The sequence below is a fragment of the Plectropomus leopardus genome, chromosome 23 (assembly GCF_026936395.1).
Source record: "Plectropomus leopardus strain MGB_pleo_1.0 chromosome 23, ASM2693639v1, whole genome shotgun sequence".
NCBI lineage: Eukaryota > Metazoa > Chordata > Actinopteri > Perciformes > Serranidae > Plectropomus > Plectropomus leopardus.
The window spans coordinates 11,156,261-11,181,378 of NC_142198.1; the positions used below are offsets into that span (position 1 = coordinate 11,156,261).

General features: G+C 38.0%; 1 long non-coding RNA gene across 2 annotated transcripts in view; it reads left to right on the forward strand.

Moving 5' to 3' along the window:
- The window catches only part of LOC148185649 (uncharacterized), a 102,929-nt gene that overhangs the window by 48,036 nt on the left and 29,775 nt on the right, over nucleotides 1–25,118 (forward strand). Inside the window, exons 4-6 of one of the 2 annotated variants that reach the window (XR_015775730.1) lie at nucleotides 3,389–3,432; nucleotides 17,175–17,198; nucleotides 17,349–19,324. This is a non-coding gene — a long non-coding RNA (uncharacterized LOC148185649). Of the gene's footprint in view, nucleotides 1–3,388; nucleotides 3,433–17,174; nucleotides 17,199–17,348; nucleotides 19,325–25,118 lie in introns of those variants that run through there. The other variant, XR_015775729.1, reaches the window with a different exon arrangement.

The window sequence follows — 25,118 nt, forward strand, 5'->3', positions numbered from 1 at the left end:
AACTTGACCTGTTCACAGAGGCACTTAAATACTAGGTGGTAATTCTTGTTTAGTTTAGAAGTTTCTGTCAATGTTTTGGACCTTTTTCCTGCCATGAAGATTTGTAGCAAGCCTACAGTGGTCTTCATCACTTTTAGGTGATGAGGTAAATCATCGTGTTCCCTTGTCCTTTAGCTAACTCACCAAAGTAAATGTTTTCCTTGTGTAGTCCCACAAACAATAAATCAGTAGGGGTGGGCTGATGTTCCTTGGCCTCTCTTTTCTCCCACTCACGCTCTCATATATTCAAACACGCACAGGACAGACACATGCAGCAACTGCTTTTTAAGCAACCATTTGTCATCCAGCTGTTGCAACGTGGGAAAATTGCAGCCCTACAGGAGGAGGAGATGTGGAGAATGATTGAGTGATAACAAACACGGTCTCGTTGCCACTTTTTGTAAATGGCCCCTTTAAGAGTCTTTAAAAAGAATCCAGTAGTCCAGGACTCATAATGGCAGCAAACGCCTTTCTACGCATCTTTGTTTCTAATGTCACTGTTTTTGCAATGGAATCTCTTTAGGCCATTGATATCTGGAGGGCTAAGGTGTACCTAACCCAGAATATAATTATCTTCACCATCATTATTCTTCGATTAAAAGACATTCCTCAAGAAATATTGAGTGTAAAATCTTAAGTTATTGTCTGTTATTCCGTCTGTAGTTGTTTTGACCTTGTGCACTGCTTGTTCAGTTGGGTTTTGCTGCTACAGTATAAAATGTATCTCTCGGATTTCTGTAGCCACAATTAGTTCGAGAATTTCCGACTTTGCTATCTTATTATACTACAAACACAAACTGATGCTTTCACAATTACTTGAAAGACACAAGCAGAAAATATTACCAAGTCCTGAGAGAATATTACAATATTACATTTAAGTATATTTGTAAATACACTTGAAGTACAGCTCTAGTAATGGCAATGTTAGTTAGTGACTCCTTCAGTCAGACTTTGATGAGTTTGGCAACCTCTTGAGTTTTCGTCTAGCATCATCATCAGGACAAAATTTTAATGGGTTTATGACCAAATATCTGCATTCCCCCCAGCTACAACTGTACTTTGTGTTTAGTGAAAGTTAGCATGATAAAATGCTAAACTATGATTTTGATGTTAGCTTTGTAATTGTAAGCATGAGTGACATTAACCTTTAGCTCAAAGCACTAATGTGCCAAACCACAGCCTCCCAGAGCAGAGCTAGCATGGCTGGAGACTCTGTCTTGTTCAGTTGAGTTTGGCAAAATGAAAGACATTTTGCAGCCTGTTGGATGCGGACTTACGTTTTATGGTGTTTCATTTTGTTAATTTTTTAAAAACAATTGACAAAGTAAAGTTGCAAGCTTTGATTGCCCCACAGGAACATTTGTAATTGCTGAAGTGTTTTTTTATAGTTTAGATTTAACCTTTTTGGAATGGAAAAATGTACATGTCTACATGTACCTTCATGAATACTCAGAAAGCATTTTGTTGCCTAGTAACTTCAATTAAAGGACATTCACCCTACTCACTTGGTTAGTATTACTGTTGATGCTCTCCACAGAAGGAAAAGCACTTTTGTCCTTGTTTTAATGCAGTGTCAACAATGTTTTTTTTTTTTAATCACCCAACTTCTTTCCTGATAAGACTGAATAATCTTAAGAAACAGCGGCGTGAGTTGTGACTTAACTCAATTTATATGTAAATGCAATATTTCCTGTGTAATGAGCTTATTGTATTATGTCAGCATCGGCTGTTTTTTTTTTGTGTCATTCAGAATGGCACTATCATTACATTGTCTTCATTTTCTTTATGAGAAACATAGATTTGTATTGTGCACAGTGTTGGCCTTAAGTCTGTGTCAAACTATACATTTCCTAACAATAGTACAATGTGGGCATGAAGGGGGATGTCTTTTTGCTAACGTTGACTTTACATAACAAGCCACTTCAGTGGATGTAAAATGCAGTCGTTTGTGCGTACATGGGTACTTTGAATAGCCTATTACTTTGAAATGTTCTGTCACACAGCTTATTGTACCTTCAGCAAAAGTCTATGACAAATTTAAAATTAGATATTTATGTGTATGTTTGTACATGTGCTACCATTACACAATGCTTGAAAGGTCCATGATGTGTGCTGAAGCCTTGTGTTAGCGCTTATCAGTATATCAGGCCCTTAGGGTATAGTCGAGCATATTCTGCTTAATAAGTCCCAGTATGTGTCTGTACATGTTTGTGTGTGGTCTCTAGTTATTTAGTCCATAATTAAAGATTGCTATGTTCTCACCATTAGTTCTCTGATACAGTACATTGCTGCTCATACTGTATCCCCTGGTATTTAAATAAGCATTTTGGTGTGTTAACTAGCCTGATCTTGGTACGTTGTCATTTATGAGAGGAGCCTCACTCAGGCAATACCGTAAATGTTTTTAATCCAGCAGCCTGGCAACGCAGCTTCATGTTAACTCTGAAGCAAAGCAATTAAGCTCATTACTGTGTCTGCATTCTGCTTGCCAACAGAGAAAGCACAGAAAATGCCACAGAGCTGTGTCATTTTATGTGGTAATTTTCTCACTTCGTAGCAAAGTTAAAATGGAGATTGGCAGTGTCAGCAAAATGCTTGGACACAATGACCATTCAACAGCTTTGCCAGTATCAGAAATTCTACTAAACTCTTCAGATACAGTTTTACTACCTGGGGTCCAGCGAGCATTGTGTTCAGATTTTGTTTTGATTTTTTTTTTTTTTTTTTTTTGCATAGCAGTGTGGGCCTGGGTCAGGTTTGCTATGGTTATTTTTTAAATCTAATTTGGTTTTCTCTCTGAATGCATGATAGGTTTGTGTTTGTGTCTGTTGCATGTAAAAAGAAGTAAGAAAAAAAATCACTGAACGCAGAGTATGCATTAGATTAGTGTAGAAAACAAGCCAGAAATTAAAGAAATAATTCCAAAAGTTGGCAAATGGGCCTTGTCCCAGACTATTAAACTGTGGTAGCATTACAATACCGTGTGACCTGCAGTTAAGCTTTGACAGTTTAGTTTTTTGTTTTTCAGCAGGGAAAGGCTTCATGTGCTGGTGCTTTGTGTCATGTTATTGCTATTTAACAGAGCAATGGTTTATTGGCCATTAAAAGCTTCATGGGCTTTGTGCTAGTGACTGTCCCTTGTTCAGTTTAGACTAGGAGTTTCCAAAGTCTGATACTGTGGGTCCTCCCAAAGGCAAAATCTGGATAACCAATCAGCAGTAATTGTTTGGAATTGGTTACAGTTATAGATGCATAGAAACCCAATAAATAGATAACTCTAATACTGAAAAATATATTTACAATATAATGATTTTCAAGCAAGTTCTTTTTATTCTATCTGTTCCAACAGATTCCGACAGACCATGACATCGCAGATGATATCCTCGCAAAAATGTAAGTCACACTGGATCTACAGATGAGTTATCATGTGTGTGTTCTGATTTGACTGAGTAATGACTCAGTTGATAGAGGGAATTCATGTACTTAAGGTATTTCTCTGTGTCATAGCCACTGTTGTTGCACTACTGACTGTGTTAATAGGCCACATCAGTACTTTGTTTTTAGGACATTGATATCTGCCTGTCCCTTCCACCTTAAGCAGTATCTTTGCCTTATGCACCTTTCACGTAGCCCTTTAACTTTAAACTCTCCCACACCCCACTGGTGCCGGGCTCAGGTCTTATTCAGACAGTGGTACATATTGTAAGCAACTTTGTCATTTGAGCTGGTAAATGTGAAGGTTTGGTGATGTGGACAAGAAGTGCCCAGATGGCACCGCTTACAGTGGTATAGATGTGTCCACATGTACTCGGGGACTTTTGTAAGTTTACATAAGGACCCTTGCCAGTCCTTCCAGTGACATATTTCAAGAAACAAAGTATTTTGCCATCCACTTTGTGAGAGATTTTTGAGTGCAGTGCAGAGCTTGTGCGAGTGAACCAGAGCATTATGTCATAGCATAGCTCCATTTCACCCCCAAACCACTTTGTGAATCTTTGAACCCAACCGCTCTGGAAGCTGTGATTCACTCCTTCCTTGAGCTGTTGCTTTTGTAACTCCAGTCACGAAACAATAAACATCCCTGACAAAAAACTGGCATTTTGGGTTACAAAATGCAAACAAGATCAGTTTACAGAGACTCATTTAGTTGTTTTCAACAGCAGTGACACATTAGAGGTTTGGTTCTATTTCTGCCGACAACACTATAAACAATTGGTACTGATTTAAGGACATTTGAAGATTTATTTTGGGGAAACTTTACTGTGGCATTTAAGGAAGCATTGCTGAAAGAGATAGAAGACAGAGAGAGGCTAAAATAGTACAGGTGAAGGAGAATGAGTCAGGAAGAGAGGTGGACAGACAGACCTGGTCAACAAACCCTTAGTTGCCTCTTCACCTGACACCGTGTCAAGATACAGACAGCATGGAGGAGGCAGTGGATGGAGGGGTGGAGGGATAGCAGTCAGAGGAAAGGAAAGGAAGCCCAGGCCAGGCCCTGATAACGGAGAGCTGTCGGGGCTCAGTAGAGGAGTGGGAGACATTAGCCAAATCCGGACGGATCACAAGCCTCTGGATGCAATCCAGTTTTGCGGGGCTGCGATAAGGAGGCTGATTATGTGTCACCCATCAATTCGCCCGCCTCCCGCCGCTGTCTCCCTAGCCATAAATCCACTCATGACAAGCTCTGCTCTTCGGCAATCACCCCACTCTGTTTCCTCCCTCTTGCCTTCCCTCTGCTCACTTCTGTCTGCACCATCCTCTTACTGGTTTGCTGCAGAGAGAAAGTGAAGAAGGGGGATTAAGCAAGTCTGGAAGTGACTGCAAGGATTTGGTCCAGAGTAATAGAGATTTTATTGATAGATCCTTTGTGAGAGAGTCAGTCTATTTGATAGGCTGAAGTGCAGTGTGATGTGTCGATAATCATTTATTCAAGGCAACTTAAAAGTAGAGCAATTATTAAAAAATAAAAAAAAGAAGTTACATTTTAAAAATCTAATTATTGACAGATTATGGATTATCAGGTCAAAATTAGATACATAGATATCTTTTTGTTTATAAACTTTATCTTTCTGTCTGTATGTGTAAATCTTAGAATCTAATCCAATATCATGGGGAAATCATCTGTCACCAGTATTTGGCCTACTGAAAAATATGTGTGCCTTTTTGCATCTGAACTAAAATGGATTACAAATGCTCTATCACATGATCTGTTATTCCCTAACACTGATAGAACAAATGTTGATTGATCTTGGTAAAGTCAAACAGTTTTTCAATTGTCAGTGGAAGTTTGCAGTTATAAACTATAGATAAGTTTGTGGGTTATACTGGCATTGCATGCTATTGGATACAACTTCTTGCAAAAATATCAGTGCCAACATAATGTTTTCTTACACGCACACACAAAGTTTTCCTTAAATAGTCACTTCAAAGTGGCATCCACAAATTATGGCCAGTTAAATGCTTTTAGCACTTATTAATTACATTAGGAAACCAAATTGGGCAGCCGAGGTTTGATTTATTACTCAGCTAACTAGTTTTGTCACTCTGGGAATATGCAGATGGGGGCGGATGTTAGGATGTTCACAGAGAGAAAGATGGAGAGAGACAGCATGGCCAAACTTGGCCTGACCCTTTTCACACATCTCCTTTCTAACCTGCATCTAAAGCAACAGAATCCTCCTGACCCCCTCAGGGTGATGATGAACACATTCTGGAGATGAATAAGCACAGAGCGATGAATAACACACACTTTGGCGCTCATGGGTCAGTCACTTAATCGCTCCTCTCTTCGTTTAAAAGGTCCAGCAGTGCCACATTCTTGACAGTTTGAAACCTGAAATGGTAGTAATTATTTGCAGTAAATTAGCACAAGGGCTTTGGGCTATAGTTTCCTTTTGTTGTACCTTTGATTCAGAGCAAACTACTTTTCATCGAAAGCCAGTTAAAGGGGCATACAGGGCATAACAAAGCAATGGTAGCACTGTAAAAAATATTAATATGGACATTTGTTAAAGGAGTACTTTACTGATATTTAACCAGCTTTGTATCCTAACTATGTGGGTAGTCTGTGTAAATGAACTGTGGTAAACTTCCCCCCAGCAAAATCCTGTTAGGTGATGTAAAACTTGTCACTCAGTGGAGTTACGCTGGATCTTTGGCTGTAGCTTGAACTACAGGTTGTACTTATGCATTTTCGTATTGCCTGCCACCCATACCGCCACCACAGACACAAAGAGTATAGACCTGTACCAAGTGACAGGCCATCTCATCTCTTTCTCTCTGAAACTCAGACCAAACTGCAAACCTAAGCACCTCAAATCAAACATAAACCAAGATTCTGTAACTGTGATTCCAATTTCTCGCCTCAAATGTTATGGCTTGACATTTAACTGTTATACAGGATTGTTTGTTGCCAGCCAGCTGCCATTTTGTCACACTGAGGATTTGCATTTTTTAACCCAGTGAAATTGTGACAGTAATGATGAAATCCTTCCACTTCCTTAATTTGGTCCTTTATTATCACTTCAATTTTTGTATATAATAAGGAAATGGCAATTCTACATTATGTTACTTGAATGAAAAACTTGTAATGATACATGTTTTGCAGTTCATTAAGGAAAACTATGAGGTAAAACTCCCCAAACTCCGCCATGTTTTCTATCACAAGCTGTGGCTTTCAGACTAACAGATGAGCCTGTCCTTTAAGCAAGAAAGTTATTCATGTGTCCTTGAAGTCACAGTATTGTCAGAAGAGCCATTTGTTCATTTTCTCAGGCAAAGTAGTGCCCCAGGGATTGCTTATTTTTAACCATTTGATATCAACAGATGTGGTTCACAAAGAACAAAGTGCATTTTGCTCAGTCACTCTCTGTATAACGGATAACTTGACAAACATTGCAGACATTTTGTGATAATATATCAGAAGAGCCGGAATACTCATTAACGTTGTTTGTGTTATCAAATGTCCAAAAGTCCAAGTATTAAGCAATGTCAATGTTTTAGAGCAAAAACAAATAAACTTTGGAGTGAAGACAGTTTGAATTATCTGACTAGACTAACGGATAATGTACTGTATGTATTCTCAGCAAAATGTCATATTATATGCCAAAAATTATTATTCCTGGAACCAAGTTTATAGGACAAACAGGGAGTTTGTCTCACCAAAATATAGCTATTGACAACACTATGATAATGTTCGTCAGAGCTCACCCAAAAAGCACTCTTTTACAGCTAATTAAAGCATAAGGTTGATATAAAGGAGTTTTAAAAAGGGCAAGGGGCTATGAGCATGCACAGTGGCATATGATTTTTTTCTCAAAGAATAGAGAGCATTTTACTAACTTCTATCAGCAGCTGCAGGAATGATATGTGAAAAATCAATCATCAAAGTAGAATGTGACAGCATGATGTGGTTTTAAACTGATTTCTTTTAGCTGCATGCAAAAACATTGATTTATTTATTCAATTTAGTTCAGGTAAATTGTATTTGAATCATAAAGTACTTATACTTTATGATTTGTTTCTCAGGAAATGTCCCCAGCATGTTAGGGCACCCTTATGTTTCACCTATGAAAGTCAATTTGTCAAGTTTTCACTGGACCTTCTTTGCCAGTGATGCTCAGCAATTCATTCATGTGAAGACCAAGAAAATCCAATGAAGTCAAACTGATGTGATTACTGTAAGTGCTGTGCCCATTCAATGACTGTCCGACTGCTGACCCATTCATCCTGTGATGCGGTTGGTGGTTCACTGCAGATTCAGCCTCAGACAGGACTGTACTAAAAATCTGAAATAAAATTACAATTTATAGACATAAAATAGTCTAAAACCGACACTTTTTTAATTAATTCATTTAAAAATGTTCTATATAATACTATATGCAGACTCATTAACAAGAGCGCCAACTACCAATTGTTTATTCATTTGTTGTTTTTTTAAGTAATCCATTAATTCCCTTTAAAATGGTAAAAAATTATATATAAATATAAAAAAAAAGCTGATCAGATTTCAGAGCCAAGGGTTATGTTTTCGTATTCCTGGTTTTCTTCCAACATCAGCCCAAAGACATGATGTAAGATGGGCCTTTAAATTTGTCATACTATCTCTTACTGACGATTCTAACATCCTTTTTCCAGATATGCTTTGATAAATTGCTGTCAAGCTCTGCCCACACACGTTTCTCTCTTGAAATGCAGCCTTTTGCGCAGCCCCCAGTCATTGCTGCCCCGTCTAATAACTCTTCCCATGTTTAAGCAAAGTGTGTGCCTAATAGACTGCTTTCAAATCACACATCGGGGGACGCTGGAGTGAGCTGAATGTCACAGTGCATTTATCTCCTTCTTGCCCCCCGACCAACCCATCTACGCTGGGACCATTATTTAACCTAAGAGAGGTCAAATCCTCCCTGTAAGGCTTGAACAGAGCATGAATTAAGTGAAATAGTGTATCCATCCATTAAAGTAGCCATTGGCCGCTTTAAAAGCTCTTGGAGCACTACCATCCTGCATTGCTTTATGGGTGTCACACACCAAATGGGCTGACGGCGGGTGTGCCTGACGGCATGTGACTCCCTCACCTGCTGGAGGAGGGGGTTGAAGGGCAAGAGGAGGATAGGGGGCTGGGATGCTGCTAGGTCAGCATTTGGCATGCTATGAGGGGAGTAATGAGCCTTAGAGAGAGATCTTCCCCTCTTTGCCTCTGCAGTCTGTGCTTCATTTTAGATTTGGGAGTGTTCAAGCGCTTGTGCCGAATCTCTTGATTTCTCTTTCTCTGTATTGCATTTGCTGTCAGTTTGAAATTCCTGATGACAAATTTTCTCAGGGTTTCTCTGTCTGTTTGCAAGAATCATAGAACAACAAAAAAGGGGGTCTCATAACATTTGGCACTTAGCTGATGATATTGTACATGGGGCAACCTAAAATGAGTTGAACAGTAGAACAAACACAGCTCAGAGAATTGAAATCCATCAATAGCAGTCTCTTGACAAAATATGTATAAAGCCTCACTTTGACAAGAAGCTTGAATCTGCAAGAGTGAATTTAAAAGCATCTATTTTTTTTATGAAGACATTTCAGCAATTTGAGCTTTGAGGAAAACAGGAAAAAATAATTAACTTTTGCATTCTCATTGGATTGTTCAGTCAACCAGCAGTTGACTGAATAGTTGATGTCACATGGAGCAATGCAGCAGCCTGGGAAACCAAAGGGTTGCATCTCATTGTTCCTTTATTAACGTTAAACTGGATTTCATTGTTAAAAATTCAACAGGCTTCTAAGATAATCTATGCAGAACATTCTTCTGCATTTTGGCTTCCCAGTGAAAGAATTATGCTGCAGGCTAGCTGTTTGCAGCCAACTGGACAGCTAAATTTGGATTTACCCAACAATGGAACCAAGATCCACAGCTGTGTGACCATATTGCATAGAAGACATTGCAAGACAGGGCTTATTTCATATTCCCCCAACCATCTGTGATGTACAAATAAAGCTTCAGTTTGCTGACATTCAAACAACCAAGAACTTAGTTTGTCAAAACAAATTGATAAAATGTTCTGCATTCACTATGGAGTGACCTTGAAAACTGTAGTAGTGTGATCCGGTGCCTTGAATTAAAATTGATTCACAGTTCCCTTTTTTATTTGCTATTTGCGTCATCTTTGTCAGAGTTGAGGAAGTGCAGCATATTGCAAGTCATGAGTTTATCTTGGTCTTTGTAGTGTAGCAATATTGTACTGTTTGATAATCAAATAAACTATGGTTTGTATCAGTAAGGGCTCATCAGTAAGAATTGCCTGATTGCCTCAGGCAAGTACAATGCTACACCCGACTTGTAAATCAAAAACACACTTGTTCAATTGGGCAAGTAGTTAAAAAGCATTAAACGCAATCTTTTTTATGGAGCTCATGAAAGAAGAAGCCAAGGAGTAAGGCTGGGTATCGCCACTAATTTCCTGATTTGATTTAATTTCCAATTCAGTATCGATTCAATGAGGCAATACCAGATTTGCTTGGATGTGAACCAGATCCTTGGACAAAATAGCCTGTCAATTGTAAAAGGAATCCTTTAAAAAAAAGGATGAATTCAGAACAGGATAAGTAATTAATATTTTATAACTCAGTGTTGTTTCTAGAGCAGCAACAGTAATATTGAAAAAAGCAATGTCACTGTATAAGCTCAGTATCTCACTGGAAACATATCTAAATTGTCAATGATATGCATCATATTCCCAACATCAAAATACTAAGAGGTTTAGAAAGAACAAAAAGCACAGACAGCAGTTAGTATCATTCCTCCTGTCCTCTGTCCTCTGCTGCTGGTGGAGCAGGTAATGTTACTGCCGGTAATTTTGGCAGCTAAACCGTTGGACATAAAATGGAAGACAGACTGTGGACAGAGCAGAATGAAATGTCACTTTTCTATGTTTTTATGTTTATGCTTGTTGAACAGGTGTATTGATAAAGTATTGGCTTTTTTCTGGGAGGTTTTATTGCAGTTACAGTAACAAGTGTAGTTGCTGTCAACTTAAGTTAATTTCGCTTCTCTGACTGCAATGCTGCCTGTCAGCAATGGTGTCTATTTCATGTTTGTGTCTGTATGTGTGCGTATTTGGAGGAGCAGTCCTGACGCACAGTCAGCAGTAGGAGGAGAGGCTGCAGCATGATATGAAATTACACCAAAATGTTAAGAAGTAAGCAAAGAGGTACAGATAAAAAACTGCTAACGTCAAAGCTTGTAGATCTGCCAGAGTAAACCATCACAATGGATGTTACCTCTGTCAACCAAAAGCCCATCAAATATCTGTTGGTAAAATAAAGCACCAAATAACACAACAACACAACAATACTTAAACCAGATCACCCATCCAATCAGCACCTTCAACACTATCAGTTGTAAAGCAGATCATGGCCGGCAAGATGTTTTCAAACCTGACACCTGAGGCTGTTAACAGTGGTTCAAGGGGATCTTCTTGTTCCCTTTGGTGTGATGGATTTTTATGAGACTTCTTTGCAGGGATATTATTTAATATATATCTCCGTCAGTGACCTATGAAGGTCCAGCTTGACTTTACAATGATCTACGCATGATTTAATTCACATGCAATTTCAGAAAGGTGTGGGTATAGAGGTGTATGTGAATCAATAACATCACAAGGGAAATCAATCATAAACGCTGGCTGAACAGAGGGGAATGTATAGATTTTATTGATTACTTTGCGACAACACTACCCTTTGAATGCACTGTAAAAGAACCTGGTTAGATGTTTTTGCTTTGTGTCAACACTGGAAGCCAGAATGGAAAAAAAAGAATAAAAAATGGAGTAAATGCCATACTGGCATATGTACGTCAGCTTTCCCAAATGCATTTTTGGCTTTGCATCTGCTTAACAACAGAGTAAGATCTGGCAAGCTTCCATCCCGCAAATGGCCCTATTATTTTTGCTTTGCACCCTCCGGTTACTCTGAATAAGCAGAATTTATCTATGTCAAACAGCCTTGTCTGTGTTGTTCCCTATTTTTCCTCTTTTCTTGTTGTAGCTATATGACCATTGCCACCCACATAAACACACATCCTGACCCCACCATATCCAATCAGCAGCAGCTCTTTAAAAGTTTCCTCTTGTCAAATGTCTTCCTTGACTCTGCAGTTTACATTTTTGTTGTCTTTAACCTCTACCCTAAGTTTTGGACAGATTTATCTTGTTTGAGCCTTGCCTAGAAATACTGGGATATTTATCTAAATCCGAGGCTGCTGGTTTGGTCTGGCTTTATTTTTGAGGAGTTATCTCTAAGGCAAGGCACTGCATGGTGTAGTACTTCAGCAAATAGGCTTGCTTTACTTGTGTTGTAAAATTATAATGTGCCTGCAATCTATTACCCTTCTGTGCAACTTTCTTTGTTCTGCCGTTAGTCTAATAGTAGTTACTGGAGGTAACCACAGTTGTTTATGTAAAGTGCAATGAGAGAATGGGGTAGTGAGACATTGCCTGGACGCAGGTGATAGATGTGATGAGATGATCATAGTTTATAAATTGTAAACGTAGACTTATCCTAGTATTGTAACCATGTTGACTTTTTGGAGGAAATGTGTTTGGCAAAAGACATGTGTTAGATTTTTACTTGAATCAATCAAGCTTTAATGCACATCACAGAAACTCAACTTTTTGATGGTGTAATTGCAGAGACTATAACGCATACCAACACCAGGGTGGGCAGGTTGCAATACATGCAGTGAAGGGAGAAGCAATGGCTCTCTTTCTTCAGAGATAATCCTGAGTAGTTCTTTTTGCAACATTTAATTAGACACAGGAAGCTTGAAGGTAAAATACAAAATGATGTGCTGCAGTTGCTGTTTTTTACTGCAAATGTATATCATTTGCAATTACTTGTTATCAGTCTCCTTGATTATAAAGTTACATGAAGCAAACCCACAAGATTAGTCCTCCAGATTAATTTTTTGCAGTGTTTGCGAATGTCTTCATAACATAGCAGTAAGGGTGAGTATAAATAGCATATCACCTGTAGTAGTAGATATCCAGGATGGTAACTAATCACTTGTTTTTAGAAACCAGCATGGGAAATTCCAAAGTGGTCCGTGTTAGTGTGTCAGTTGAAAGTCAGGAACTACAATATAAAATAAGAGCTAATATAATTGCTCATATTTAATGATTTGATTTCTTTGTGGCCAACGGGCATCTGTATTAAGTGGTGAGACAACACTATATGTGTTTTGCAGGAGTGAGTGTGCAAATTTCAGCATCAAGTTCTTCCACTTAAACCTGTTAATTTCACAGATATATTAAGTGAAATTGGGCAATACTTTAAAGAAAACAAACAAAATAATAATCAAAAAAACAAACTCTGCAGCAATGTAAATGTGTGCACATACTCTAATGGTAGCTATTTTTAAATAACCTACCCGACCATTACTTCGACATATTTTCCCTTTATGGCTCAAAAATCTGTGTCCACAAATCTAACAAATTAATTTTACTTAAAAAAACAACAACAAAACAACAAAACGATGAAACCGATTGCCTTGAAAAGTGTAAGAAAGTATAACTATTAATCTTAATTTGTGTGTACATTATATCTAAATGTGAAGTTTAGCTTAGCTTAAAATATAGTTTTATTAACTTAATTTTGTAAAGTTGTTTCAAATTAAATATGACAAGTTTAATTAAATCAATCTTTCAAAGTTTTAGCAATGTTAGTAAACCAAGTTTAGTGTACTATATATCTGTGTTTTGCTGGTCAATCATATTTATATCTTTTAAACACGACAACAAAACAGAACTTGCATATCTCCTAACTTTATCATTGGCAAAATCCTTTTTTTGATGATCAAGTTAAGCAAGACTACCTTGGTTTACTGAACTTGGTTTCATTCTTAATGTTTAATAGTTTAATTTACTTTCCTTTTTCAAGGAAATCGTTTTCCAAGATTATTTTAAATAAGATCAGCTTGTCAGATTTTAGAGTGCAGGCTGACCACAAACAAGTGATTCAGCATGTGATTACTTAGTAATCATACTTTGTTGGTGTATGCACACATTGAGTTTAGATTCTTCATTTCAGGCTTTGCCAAAGCAGTGCCTGTGAGGGGACAGATGGATTGAAGCTAATGTCTCTTCCATAAACACTATCTGAGTGATGTTCCACTTGAAATTTTCATATTTTCAGACAAGAAAAGTATTTTCCTTACACTTGGTTGAGTTGATGTATAACCATTATGAAGACGAGCAAAACCACCCACTGTAGCCAACCACCAATCAAAGCTATCATGCACGTATGACTCATTCATTTTTCCTCCTGCACAGTTCAGATGAGGTAAAGACAAATAAGGTCAAATGGCTGACTCAGGTCATGTACACAGAAAACCTCAACATTAAACACAGAATCATTCTCTTTGTTTTCCTCTCTTTCAACCCGGTTCAAATGTGCAAACAAACACTCAACAGGAGCTGTGCAGGAATTAACTCAAGCAGTATTTCTCACTCACATCACTGAAACACAAGTGAAACCACACATACTTGACTGAAAATTGAGATCACAGGATCAAAGAATTTGACTGAGGGATGGATTGTTTATTTTTTTGCATATCAGGATGAATGCTGATAATAACTAATTAGTGAGCTTTTAGTGAGATGTAAGATGAGGTGGTCTTGGTAAGCTTAAAAAGTGTTAAGTTAAATTTTAAAAGTCAGTGAAGAGACTTTATTACTTCATGAACCTTGGCATACATGTCTTTGGTATCTTTCCAAAGCCTCATTAAATCTTGTGAGAGTAGAAGTGAACGTTAATCCTTCACACATACATTTTTTATTGCAATATTGATATGATCAAAACTGACAAGAATGTCTGATTTTGGATCAGCCAGCCAATTAAATGCCTGTTGAATCGACGTACGTCATTACATCAATGCAAAAATCGAATAAAAAATGTTCATTTCGACACAGCAGTTGTACTAATTGACAGTCAACATTGCCAGCAATATTCCAATACACCTACAGATTGTAAAAGGGTAGTCACCAGAGCAAAAACAGTATGGCGAACTCACTGATGATTGACCTATATAGTTTTACAATAATTTTGAAATACTTCTTTAACAGCCGCTATGTCCATAGCATTTGGAAACCACGTGTAGAAAAAGTTAATGTTGATGTTACAGTGCTGTACATCACCTTGTAATCCCTATGAACAAAAAGAGAAGCAAAACAATGAAAAGGACCCACATGGCAATTTAAACCCAGGTCCTTCTCTTTCACAGGTCACAGTGCTAAGTGCTGGGGGATTACTTGGGCTGTAATTTGAATCCATGAACTGGATGAGACTGTAAGGAAAGACTTCTAATGAATATTCACTTTTCTGCCTCACAACTAGTTTATTTCCTTAACAGCTAAGATACTGGTTTTGATTTTCAAGAAGTTTACAATTTTACATTTTGCTAAGCATTTGATCATTTACACAATATGCATAAACACTTAAAATTCAAATTCACAAATTCATTAATTTTCAATAATTACTAGAAAAATTCAGTTTTAGTCAGTGTTTGAGAAAAAATATGCTTGTGATGCCAGAATAGTACTTAAAACCAAAACCATGGAATTGCTTTCCTGTACTATAAAAATAAGTACAGGACATCTGAACCTAACCAGAGTTTGTGTGAAGATCTAAACAAAAGCTTAACACCACCAAAAAGTACTATTTTTTTTTTTTAGGATTTTCATATATATATTTCATAATTTCATTGCAGTGGTAAAATTAAATTGCTTTTATCAGAGCTGAATGAGAGATGATTTTGGGGGCCTTTTTGGGTTGTTCATTCTTTTTGGTAGCTGTGTTCCTTCAAGGGTAGCACAGGCGTCTACATTTTTCATGGGTGGTGAGAAAAGGAACTTTGATGAGAACTGAGGGTTCTCAGTCTCACATGGGTGTTTCTTTAGAAGCAGAGGTCCCTTGGGTGTCAGGGGTACTGATGTCTGCTGCTGGAAAAGCAACAAAAGCTGCATGATCTGGATAAAGAAGTACTGAGCTGAGATGGTTAGATGGTCTGAGCTGAGATTAAACACCCTGGAACATAGTAAGCCATTGGCCTTCATGTTGTAAACTCGGGAGGATTTTTTTCAGCAACTTTCCAGTCAGAGCTAGTAGTTTGTATTTCTTACTTGTTCCAGTTTCATCTGCCCATTCAAATCCACATCCTGCTAAAGTTGTTCGCAAACAAATAACAGAAAACTCCTGTAATGGCATCAGCTTCTCTGTTCACTCTTCCTTGTGATTGTGAATCTTATCTGCAAAGTGAGGAATCTGCGGGTCAATGTCAGGACGAAGAATGACTTCTTAATATCCCAACAATGGCACTGGCCTTCATGGTGACTTATTGTAGTGTTACACTAGGCTCAACCTCTTGATGACCCTTATCTTCACAGATTTTTTGGCATTCTTTAAATTCAGTCTAATGATTAAATAAAATAATTCTGCACCAAAGTTTTCATGGTTATCTTGTGGTTTCAAATAATGTTAAATTAGCTGTTACTCCAGGAGATGTCTGCGTTGCGTTTCTCCTCATGATTGTATTAATAACTTGAATCGTAAGTTTTGTGCATGTCTCAAACCTTTAAGTGACATCCACAGATCCACAGCAATGTTATGTGACCCTTTGTTGTTTATCACTTGTGTACACCACAGCTGAATTGGAGTCTGCAGCCTTTTGTGGAGATGCCATTATTATTATTCCTTTAGTTAGTGAGCTCAGTGGTAGCACTAGATTCTCAGCATGTGCTGTAAATATAATGAAGTCAAAATACAGTCAATGAAATCAGTCTAGTCTGGTGAATCAAAATTAGAGTGTGAAGGTAAAAGGGCCAGTGAAGCAGAACTGCTTATAATTTTTAAATGCACGTACTTAAAATTTACAATAATATTCCAGAGGAAATTGACTTTTTTAAAAATTACTTGCATGTAAATACACAGCTGTTTGTAAGCCAGATATGCTCCAGTGAAGTGACAGGATACTAGAGCCTGTGGTATCATATTGTATCATATAGTCAGTGTTTCCCTACAGTCTTACAGGCCTGGTGTGCTGGCAGACCAAAAAGACCCCCCGCCAGGCCTAAACATTTGTGAAGTTTGGTTAGGATGGTGAAGTACACAATTTTTCCCCGAAAGTCGTGACCTGCTCTACTCTGCCTCTGACTGGCTAGTACTCTGTGCTTTTGTTGGTTAGACTGTGTTATAAGAGTGGCGTGGCTCCTTTAACAGACAGGGCAATGTGTGTATGTGAGCATAAAGAGTGAGTGGTTGAGCGAAAGTGGTCAGCTTAGCAGTAAATGTGCAGTGTAAGTTACAGTTTTCAGTTAATAAATGTTGCTGCTTCTCAGGACCAAATGGAATTCCTGTGTGTTGTGTTGGAGGAAACACTGGTGCTGAAATCAGTCAAAGTGATAGTAAAAATAATTAACTAGGCTAATTTAACTATCCTGTAGAAGTTAGTCAGACAAGTCATTTCTGACCATGACACTGAAACTTTATCACACATCTGTCCTTATGCTTGGTAAGCTATCATAATAATTGTACATTTTGGAAAAATGTAACACGTCTTAAAACATATTTAAATTAGCATTTTTTTTTAACAGATACTTGTACCTGACACCTCTCATGTGAGTATGTTAAATACCATTCTTGTTGCTCCTCATCATTACATTAGTCTTCACAATTGGGGATGTTTGCCATCAAGTCATGTCCTAGCAAAAGGTATTATCTGATATAACGTTAGCATTACTGCTAACTGGGGATGTTTTGGTCCCCAGATTTTGCTGCAGAATGAGTGCTCTTGATGTTCATGCTGCTATTTGGGAGAGGCTGAAGGATGCAATGCAGCGGCACAGAGGAAGAAAGACTGAACTGTAAAGATCATCATCTCTCTTCTGCTTAGAAGTGGTGAATTTGCAGCTCACAGCACCTTAATATGACAGTCTCTTGCTTTTGTTTGATATCTAGTGTCAGCAAAAAATGTTGTTACACATTTGCATTCTATTGTTAACACTGTTAACGTGTTTACTATATCACATGAATGCTGCTGTCACACTGAACGTCCTGCTGACCCCCATTCAAACTCTAAAATTTGTATGGAAGAAAGCCTGAATTGTGGAAATATTTGTATTGCTCAGCCAAATCTAATTTGACTGGCAAGATTCTGAGTCGGGTACAGCCCTAGCTTTTGTGTCATAGTTGGGATGTGTAAAATATTTTACAAAAATCTGACAAGCCAGTTCTGATGACTCAATTTGTAGCTTGACACTGAAATCACACATCCTAGATACACATAAGACTCACTAGCGTACTATGGAGGTTACTGTGTGTGAAACACATTTAGTCGCCATGACGTGTACCTTTCTGTCCTCCAAACCACCTTTCCCTCGGCTCAATCCTCTTTCAAAAAAAGTTCTTCTGTGGGATTGATGACCCATACCACACTCTCTGACCACTTTCCCAGGACTCCACTCTCTTTGTATGGTTGCCCAGCTTTCAGTGTTTGAGTTGAGAGAGTTTGCAATTATTTTAGGAAAACTGACAATTTGTGACCCTTGTAGTAGACCATAAATAATGTGAGCGTACCTTACTTTCTTTTCTACAACTCTAGCCTCAAATAGTATTACTTTAACCAAGTGGCCACCGGATAGGGAGTTTCATATGGCTGTGTTTGCCATAATGAATAGGTCTTGTTTACATTGGATTTCTTTTTCATTGTTGAAACCAGCTTTCATTGGTTTCTAAACACGCTCATTGCACACTTTGGGTTGTGGCCTATTCTAAAACTGCAAACAATTCTTAAGCATATTTGTCTCTGGCTTTTTGGTTTGGATGAAGTAGAGGATGCAGAAATATGATTCCTTAGGGGATATTATACATGCCTCAATAAAGCAGGGTAATAAAAAGATGATGAATTCCTGGCCTTAGGTGTAGCCCAGGATTGTGATCCTTTCACATTACATCACTTAGCACAATCTCTGTCTGAAATATCTGATAGCGTTTTTATAAAACCTTCAGTTCTGCAAGACAGGAAAGGACAACATTGAAGAAAAGTGGATGTGCATTTAGGAAATGCAGTGTGAAGATTCTCTATAGTCATGTCAATAGTGCCTCATGCTGAGGGGTAAAATTTCAGATGATTTGAGATGGCAGTTGTGAAGGACAGGAGTTACAATTTTTTTCTTAAAATTTGACCCTCCTACTGTGAGAGGAGACTGGTTACAGCAGTAAACGAGGTTCTATTGTGGTGAAAAAGGGACTCATAAATCCTTCTGCTAACAGAAGATAAACAAAAGCAAAGAAAAAGTACCAATCTATTCCCTTTTTTCTCATCTTGATGGAAATTCCTAGTTTTATTGTAAAAAAACGTGACATAACATCACTTAAAGAATGGTGTGATAGAGGTCTACAGATCTATATAAATTAAACAATTACTGGCTTGATTGTACATTCCCACACAAACTCAGCTAAATTCTCACGTTTCAGTATCATATTATTTTGGAAGAGATTCTGTTGAAATAGCAAATATTGTGTAATTGTATACCTGTACTGAATGTGGTAAATACTGTGTGGATTATTATTTTGAGAAGCCTGCTGTGGCAACCACCTACGTAGGGTGGATTTGAGGCCTATCTTTGGATGTCACCCTGGAGATTACATTGTTTCTATTTTCCAGAGAGTTAATGATATGCTTATGCTATGCAAATTTTCCTCACTGTTTTTAATTGTAGTGTTTGCAAGAGCCCACCTGATGTTTCTCCCCCACTAAACTATAAAAAGCTGAAAATTCAATACCATAAACATGTCTACTTCCGTATGAGTAAACTACCACAACAAAACTTGAGAGAACATTGAACGTGGGGAACTTTTAAAGCCTTTTTTGTCTGGACTGTGGGCTCACTTTGTTTTATGCTTTTGTAATAGTAAGTTGTTGGTTTGTCTAGCTGTTCCTACTGTTATATGTTGATATGTCATTTAGTCCTCCTGTCCAGTATTGAACAGCCAAATGTGATTCAACTGACATAATTCAGGTACAGCCCTAATTGAAGGTGAGAGAAATTAGTATAAAAGATAAAGTTCGGCAACATTTCGGCTATATGTCCACAGAGCCTCTAAGGTTCTGCTTTTGTGGTCAAAAACTCTATTTGAATGTCAGTAGTTTGCTCATGATAAGGTGGAAGAGAGGTGGTCAAGAACTGTCAAAAGCTTGTCTCCAGACACTGGCACTCCCCTCCACATAAAAACTACTAAAACAAATTATTCAGAATATTATAGGGCACTATTAAAACAAAGTTGTGATCCAGGCTATATACTTTTATGATGACATATTCAGGTTTATATCTTCGTTCATTTTGAACACACATTTGAGCTGAGCTTGAGGTTTGACTCCAATCCTTTTTGGTGACAGCAAATTCCTTAAACATTTACCATATGACCAAACTGTTTGAATGCAATTCACATAATATTTCCACTGGTGCTTTGTTTCCTTTTATGGTCACACAACCAGAAAACCATTCCCACTCTCTGACATAAACAGGCCCTTTTCATTCATCGTTGTCACGGATGCCAGTGATTTTTTTTTTTATCTGTATCCTATAATTACTGTTTCTATGGAGAAAACGTTTGAACTTTATATAAGTAATTTAAGTGACTTTGTTGAATGGTTTGAAGCATGTTATTGTGGTGCATCATTGTTACCACAAGAGCCACAACAGTCTTTATGAGGTGATTCATGGTGAAGTTTATAAGAATCATAACAACTGTGTGACCAATGGTCATAATGTTAATGAATCATCGGTGACACGGCTGTGAGATGCATACTGAGGTGCAGTATGTACAGTAACACACACATGCAAAGCCAACCAACCTTCCAGAAACCTCAAGACTGTACAGCTCAGCTTAAATTTGAATTTTCTCGACTCAAAACAGATCATTCATTGGTTGATTACACACCATTTGTAACAGCATGCTACTTTGAAATGACCTTCTCTCCAGTCCTCTGAACTGATGTTTTAATGATGCATGAAATGTGCAGATTAGCAGTGTTAGTTTTATTTCAGTGCTCTGTGCCAGCCTCAAAATTGGTCATAGGTGCTTTTATGTCATATTTATGAGACTCAAGCTGTCTATTCAAAGAGAGAGGACCTTTTATACTCTTCACATGGGAACAGGTCAGCAAATGTCAATTCCAGTGATTCATATTTCATGTCAGAATTGAAATGTCTCACCCATCCATCATCCCAGCTCATACCAATGTATTTTAGATATTCTCTCTGTAAGAAATATGAAATTTGGTTGCATTAGTTTAAATTGTCCCCCACTTTTTATGTAGCATCAATTGTCAAAGGAAATAAGTGTCTCCACACCTGACTTCCAAGGGGTGGGGACAAAAGTGAAAATAATTTTCACTCATTTACGTAAATTAGAAATCCAACAAAGAGAAGTGCCTTTAGGCAATATCAACAATTAGAAAGAAAAAATGAGTTCTGAGTTAAGTCATAAATTACATTTTCCTTAGAATTCAAATGAGGTGAGCTGTTACTTGGAAGTCGTCGGTGATCGTATCTTTAATATTTCATTGGGGCCAAGAGGGTTCATATTGTTATGGTCTCTTGCTCATCAAGAAAAAAAAATTGCAAATTAACTTTACATGTTATGCTATTGCTGTGTTTTGATTAGACTTTTTAATGAGCTTTAACTAGAGCCCTGAGCAAGAGCTTTGAAAGGGATTTAAAGTCTGTGATCTTTCTTGCGTCCTCCATAGAAAACAGTGTGTGAGGCAATCCTGAAAGGCTTCCCTGGGCACTTTGACAGAAACCAAACAACGTGTGGCCTGTTGGTTTGATCTGTGTTTAACGTAGGAGGCAAACACCGAAGGTACTGTGATGTGAGTCATTTTAGGATGAACCATTGTCATTTTAATTTTGGTTAAGTGATTGATCAAAGGATAGATCGATAAAATTGAACTACACGACTGTCTTTTTTTTGGAAGATAAAATGCATGTTATAGTTACTTCGCTATCAATACTCGTGACTGTGCAAATTCAGCATAATTCAACAACTGTAAGATTTCTTGTTGGGCAGCTGGATGCAAACGTGACCCCATGAGTGAGAGACGTCTCTGCTGCTGGTGGAGTATTGGCACCTGCTTAATGGATGAGTAGTAAATGACCCTCGTTCTCCAGTGTTTGTCAGCATTAACGGCGTTGCTCTCCGCTGAGAGTAATGCCACCAAACTGCCTGTGTGACAGCCTGCAGTGATTTGTCGCATTCCAAACACACAGCGTCATGACACTCCAATAATGGACCTGTGTGTTTTACTCAACAAATGGCACAATGACTGCCATGATGGAAGAAATTGGCTTCATTTTTATTCAAGCAGAGCAACAGGGCAAGGAAGGTGCAAGTGTGCCACCATCAACAAAAGATGGATCCATATTGACGATGAATTAATGGTGAGGAATGGAACATGATTGGAGTGTATGCACCTGAAGGGCCTTACTCCTCTGAACAGCTGCCAATTCCTGCTCAATAAGACGCGGAGAGGACACGCGCCTGGAAGTAGAGTTATCGCTCAGAGTTTAAGAAGTTCTGTTTTAGCCTTAGGGCTGACATCTAAGCTGTTTCGAGGACAACCACAATGGCAGAAAATGATAAAGCAATTATACAGTTGGGGCTGCCACCGTGTATTTTGTGTTGTGATTTAAAAAAAAACAAAAATGCACACAGCTATATGCATTAAAGTAAAGGTAATGTTTCTTGAGCTTTATCCCTTACATCCTTATAACTTTGTAAGTGCACTGATGCGTACAGTTTTAATCCCACGTTCCAAAGAGAAACATCCTTACAGTTCAACCAACAGAACACATGATGGGGTTAATAAAATTATTAACCTGATCATGTGTTTATTTTGATGAGACCAAACTAATGGTGAGCTCTGACAATGATGTCCACTCATTTATAGACCTGCTAATCGTCTTGCAGATGGACTCATAATATATGGCAGGGTGGTGTGTCTTCCTCATGGTGAGCTTAATCAATGAAATGGAGTGGAAACTGTCGACATCAGCAAATCTCTGTTCTGTGAATCCAACGGTGGGCTAGTCAGAAGGACACACAAGCCGTCCCCGGTGCCACTCCTACAGACGTTTTTCCTGACATCATGTCACACATCCTCCTTCGCACATACACCGTTGCTCATGGCAACTGCACAGCCTTTGTAGACCCGGGGCCACAGAAAAAGCAAAGTTATTTAATTAAATAATCACAGTAATGATTAACAGCCTGTGAAATGAACAAGTAAGAGCGTGAATAGCAGAAAGGAAAGGTGCCTTTCACATGTCTCTCTGCTCGGCTCTGACCAATTTAGATGATGTGTGAGCAGTTTAACATACAGGAAACCAAGGGTCGTCGCAAACATACTTTTGGGTCTTGAATTGAGAATGATATACTGTCTATCATAGCTGTTTTTACACTAAACCAAACTAAAGTGACACATGCAACTTTTACTCAATATTATTTTGAAGTAACTCCTTCGAATGCATCCACTTACTTATCTCTCCAAAATTAAGATAACTGAATTTAGCACAAAACGTTCAGTTTTTCCATAAGGTAAAACGTCTGTAGACTGTTTGAATTGTGCCAATATAAGCCTTATGTACTGTGAGATATTCCTCACATGATCTAGAACAATGGTTCACAACTGGTCCATCCTCAGGTTCCAGATTTCTCCTTAGTCATTAGTTCAGAGTCCACTCATAAGATAAAATACCACAAATACCATAATTTTATGTCACAAGATATAAACATGTTGCTTACACACACACACACACACACACACACACACACACAAATAAAACTTTGTGCAAGAATAAAAAGAAAAGACTTCAAAATAAAAGCTCAGTGCTGAAAATTCACTGCAGTATTACGATGTTTTGCCACAGTTGATTTTTGATATTTTCTTCTTTTATTTGGAATTGGCATACAAACAAACAATAACAACAGAAAACAACAACGCTTGAGGGGAAAAACTTAAGATTCCACACACTAAAACTAAAATATAAATGCAAGCTAGAAGAGCAAAAATTGTATGTGCGCCATGTGTCTGTGTTTAGGACTTTACTGCCTTCTTCTATGTCTGACCAAATCCTGTTACGTTGCGAGGCAGCTGGATTCACAAGATCACATGAAAATTCATCCCTGATTTGCTACTTAACCCACCCTAAGTACCTGCTGCAACAGAAATGGAAGCGCCAAATCTCTAAGGGTGAATACGTTTCTACTTTTGCATTGTACATCACATTGTATTGGCTAACCTTAATACCAATCCTAGTTTCAATTCCCATGTCTTTTAAACCACTAATGGTCGTTACACACGACAGTAAATTCATCACAGTCTTTCAATGCTCATTGTCTAATGCAGAAGAGATGATACAATTTGCATTTTGTTGTTCTGCTCGAGGGTAGGCTCATCTGCTAGAGTAGAGTAGCTTCTGTTGCTAGTTCACTAGGTCACAAATTGAATATATTTTTGACAGGTTTCACAAAGTATTTCGCATAGTTTGTTATCAGGCAAACTTTGTGTTGTTTTTGACACCGGAACCATTGCTTTTGGCTGCCATTACAATACTGTAATACAATAATGTTAAGTTGTGCATTCCTAAAAATGTACTGAGAAAAAGTGCCATGAGCAAGCAGAAGATGCCAAGTTTACCCCTTTTAAATCTCTACCTCTTTCCATGCTGTCAGCTCAAACTATTTAACAGGTTGTATTCTTTTCTTCTTCAACTATGTCTTGTAAACAAAATAAAGCCACGGAAATGAGGTTTTTAGAACTACAGAGAAGTTCACACTCCCTCTAGCCAGTAATTTGTATTTGACAACTCAAGCAAGCAGTCACAAGTGTACTTTGTGTACAGACATTGTAGGAGCAAACATATTGGCCGACTGGATGTATGGGGCTCGGAAGCCAGATGCTTTGCAAGCACCCAGAACATTGTGCTTGTGTGCCCTCTGTGGAGGCAAGATAGTGAAAGTGCAAAGAAAAGAGGAACAGGAGGGAAGGGTAAGACACAGGAAAAGGAGTGAATTAAATGAGGTCGAGGAGCAACATATGAACTGTGGCTGAGGGATAAAAGAGGGATCAGTCAGGAGAACAAAAGTCAAGTTAACAAGGTAGGAGTAGAGAAAAATGATAAAAAACTAAGGACCAATGGCACATCACCTTTGTAAAAATCCATAGTATTCATTTCTACTTAAAAGCAAAAGTTCTCTTCTGCAACTCTGCAATAAGTTTTCTAAGTTTATTGTGTAAGGTAAATTACTTAATTGATTATTATACATTGAAGTCCCACAAGTACATACTCAGTCTAATTTAAATGGCCTGATGAGGCGTGAAAACCCTTACACTTATACACAAAACACTATTTTGTTGCATAGTTTAGGCATAGGGTGTTTCAAAGTACTAAAAGTTTGTCTGAAATGTTTCCGTGTATTTATTAAGCATATGTTAAAGTGGAGTGGTAGTGGGTGGTGGATAGACAATCGTG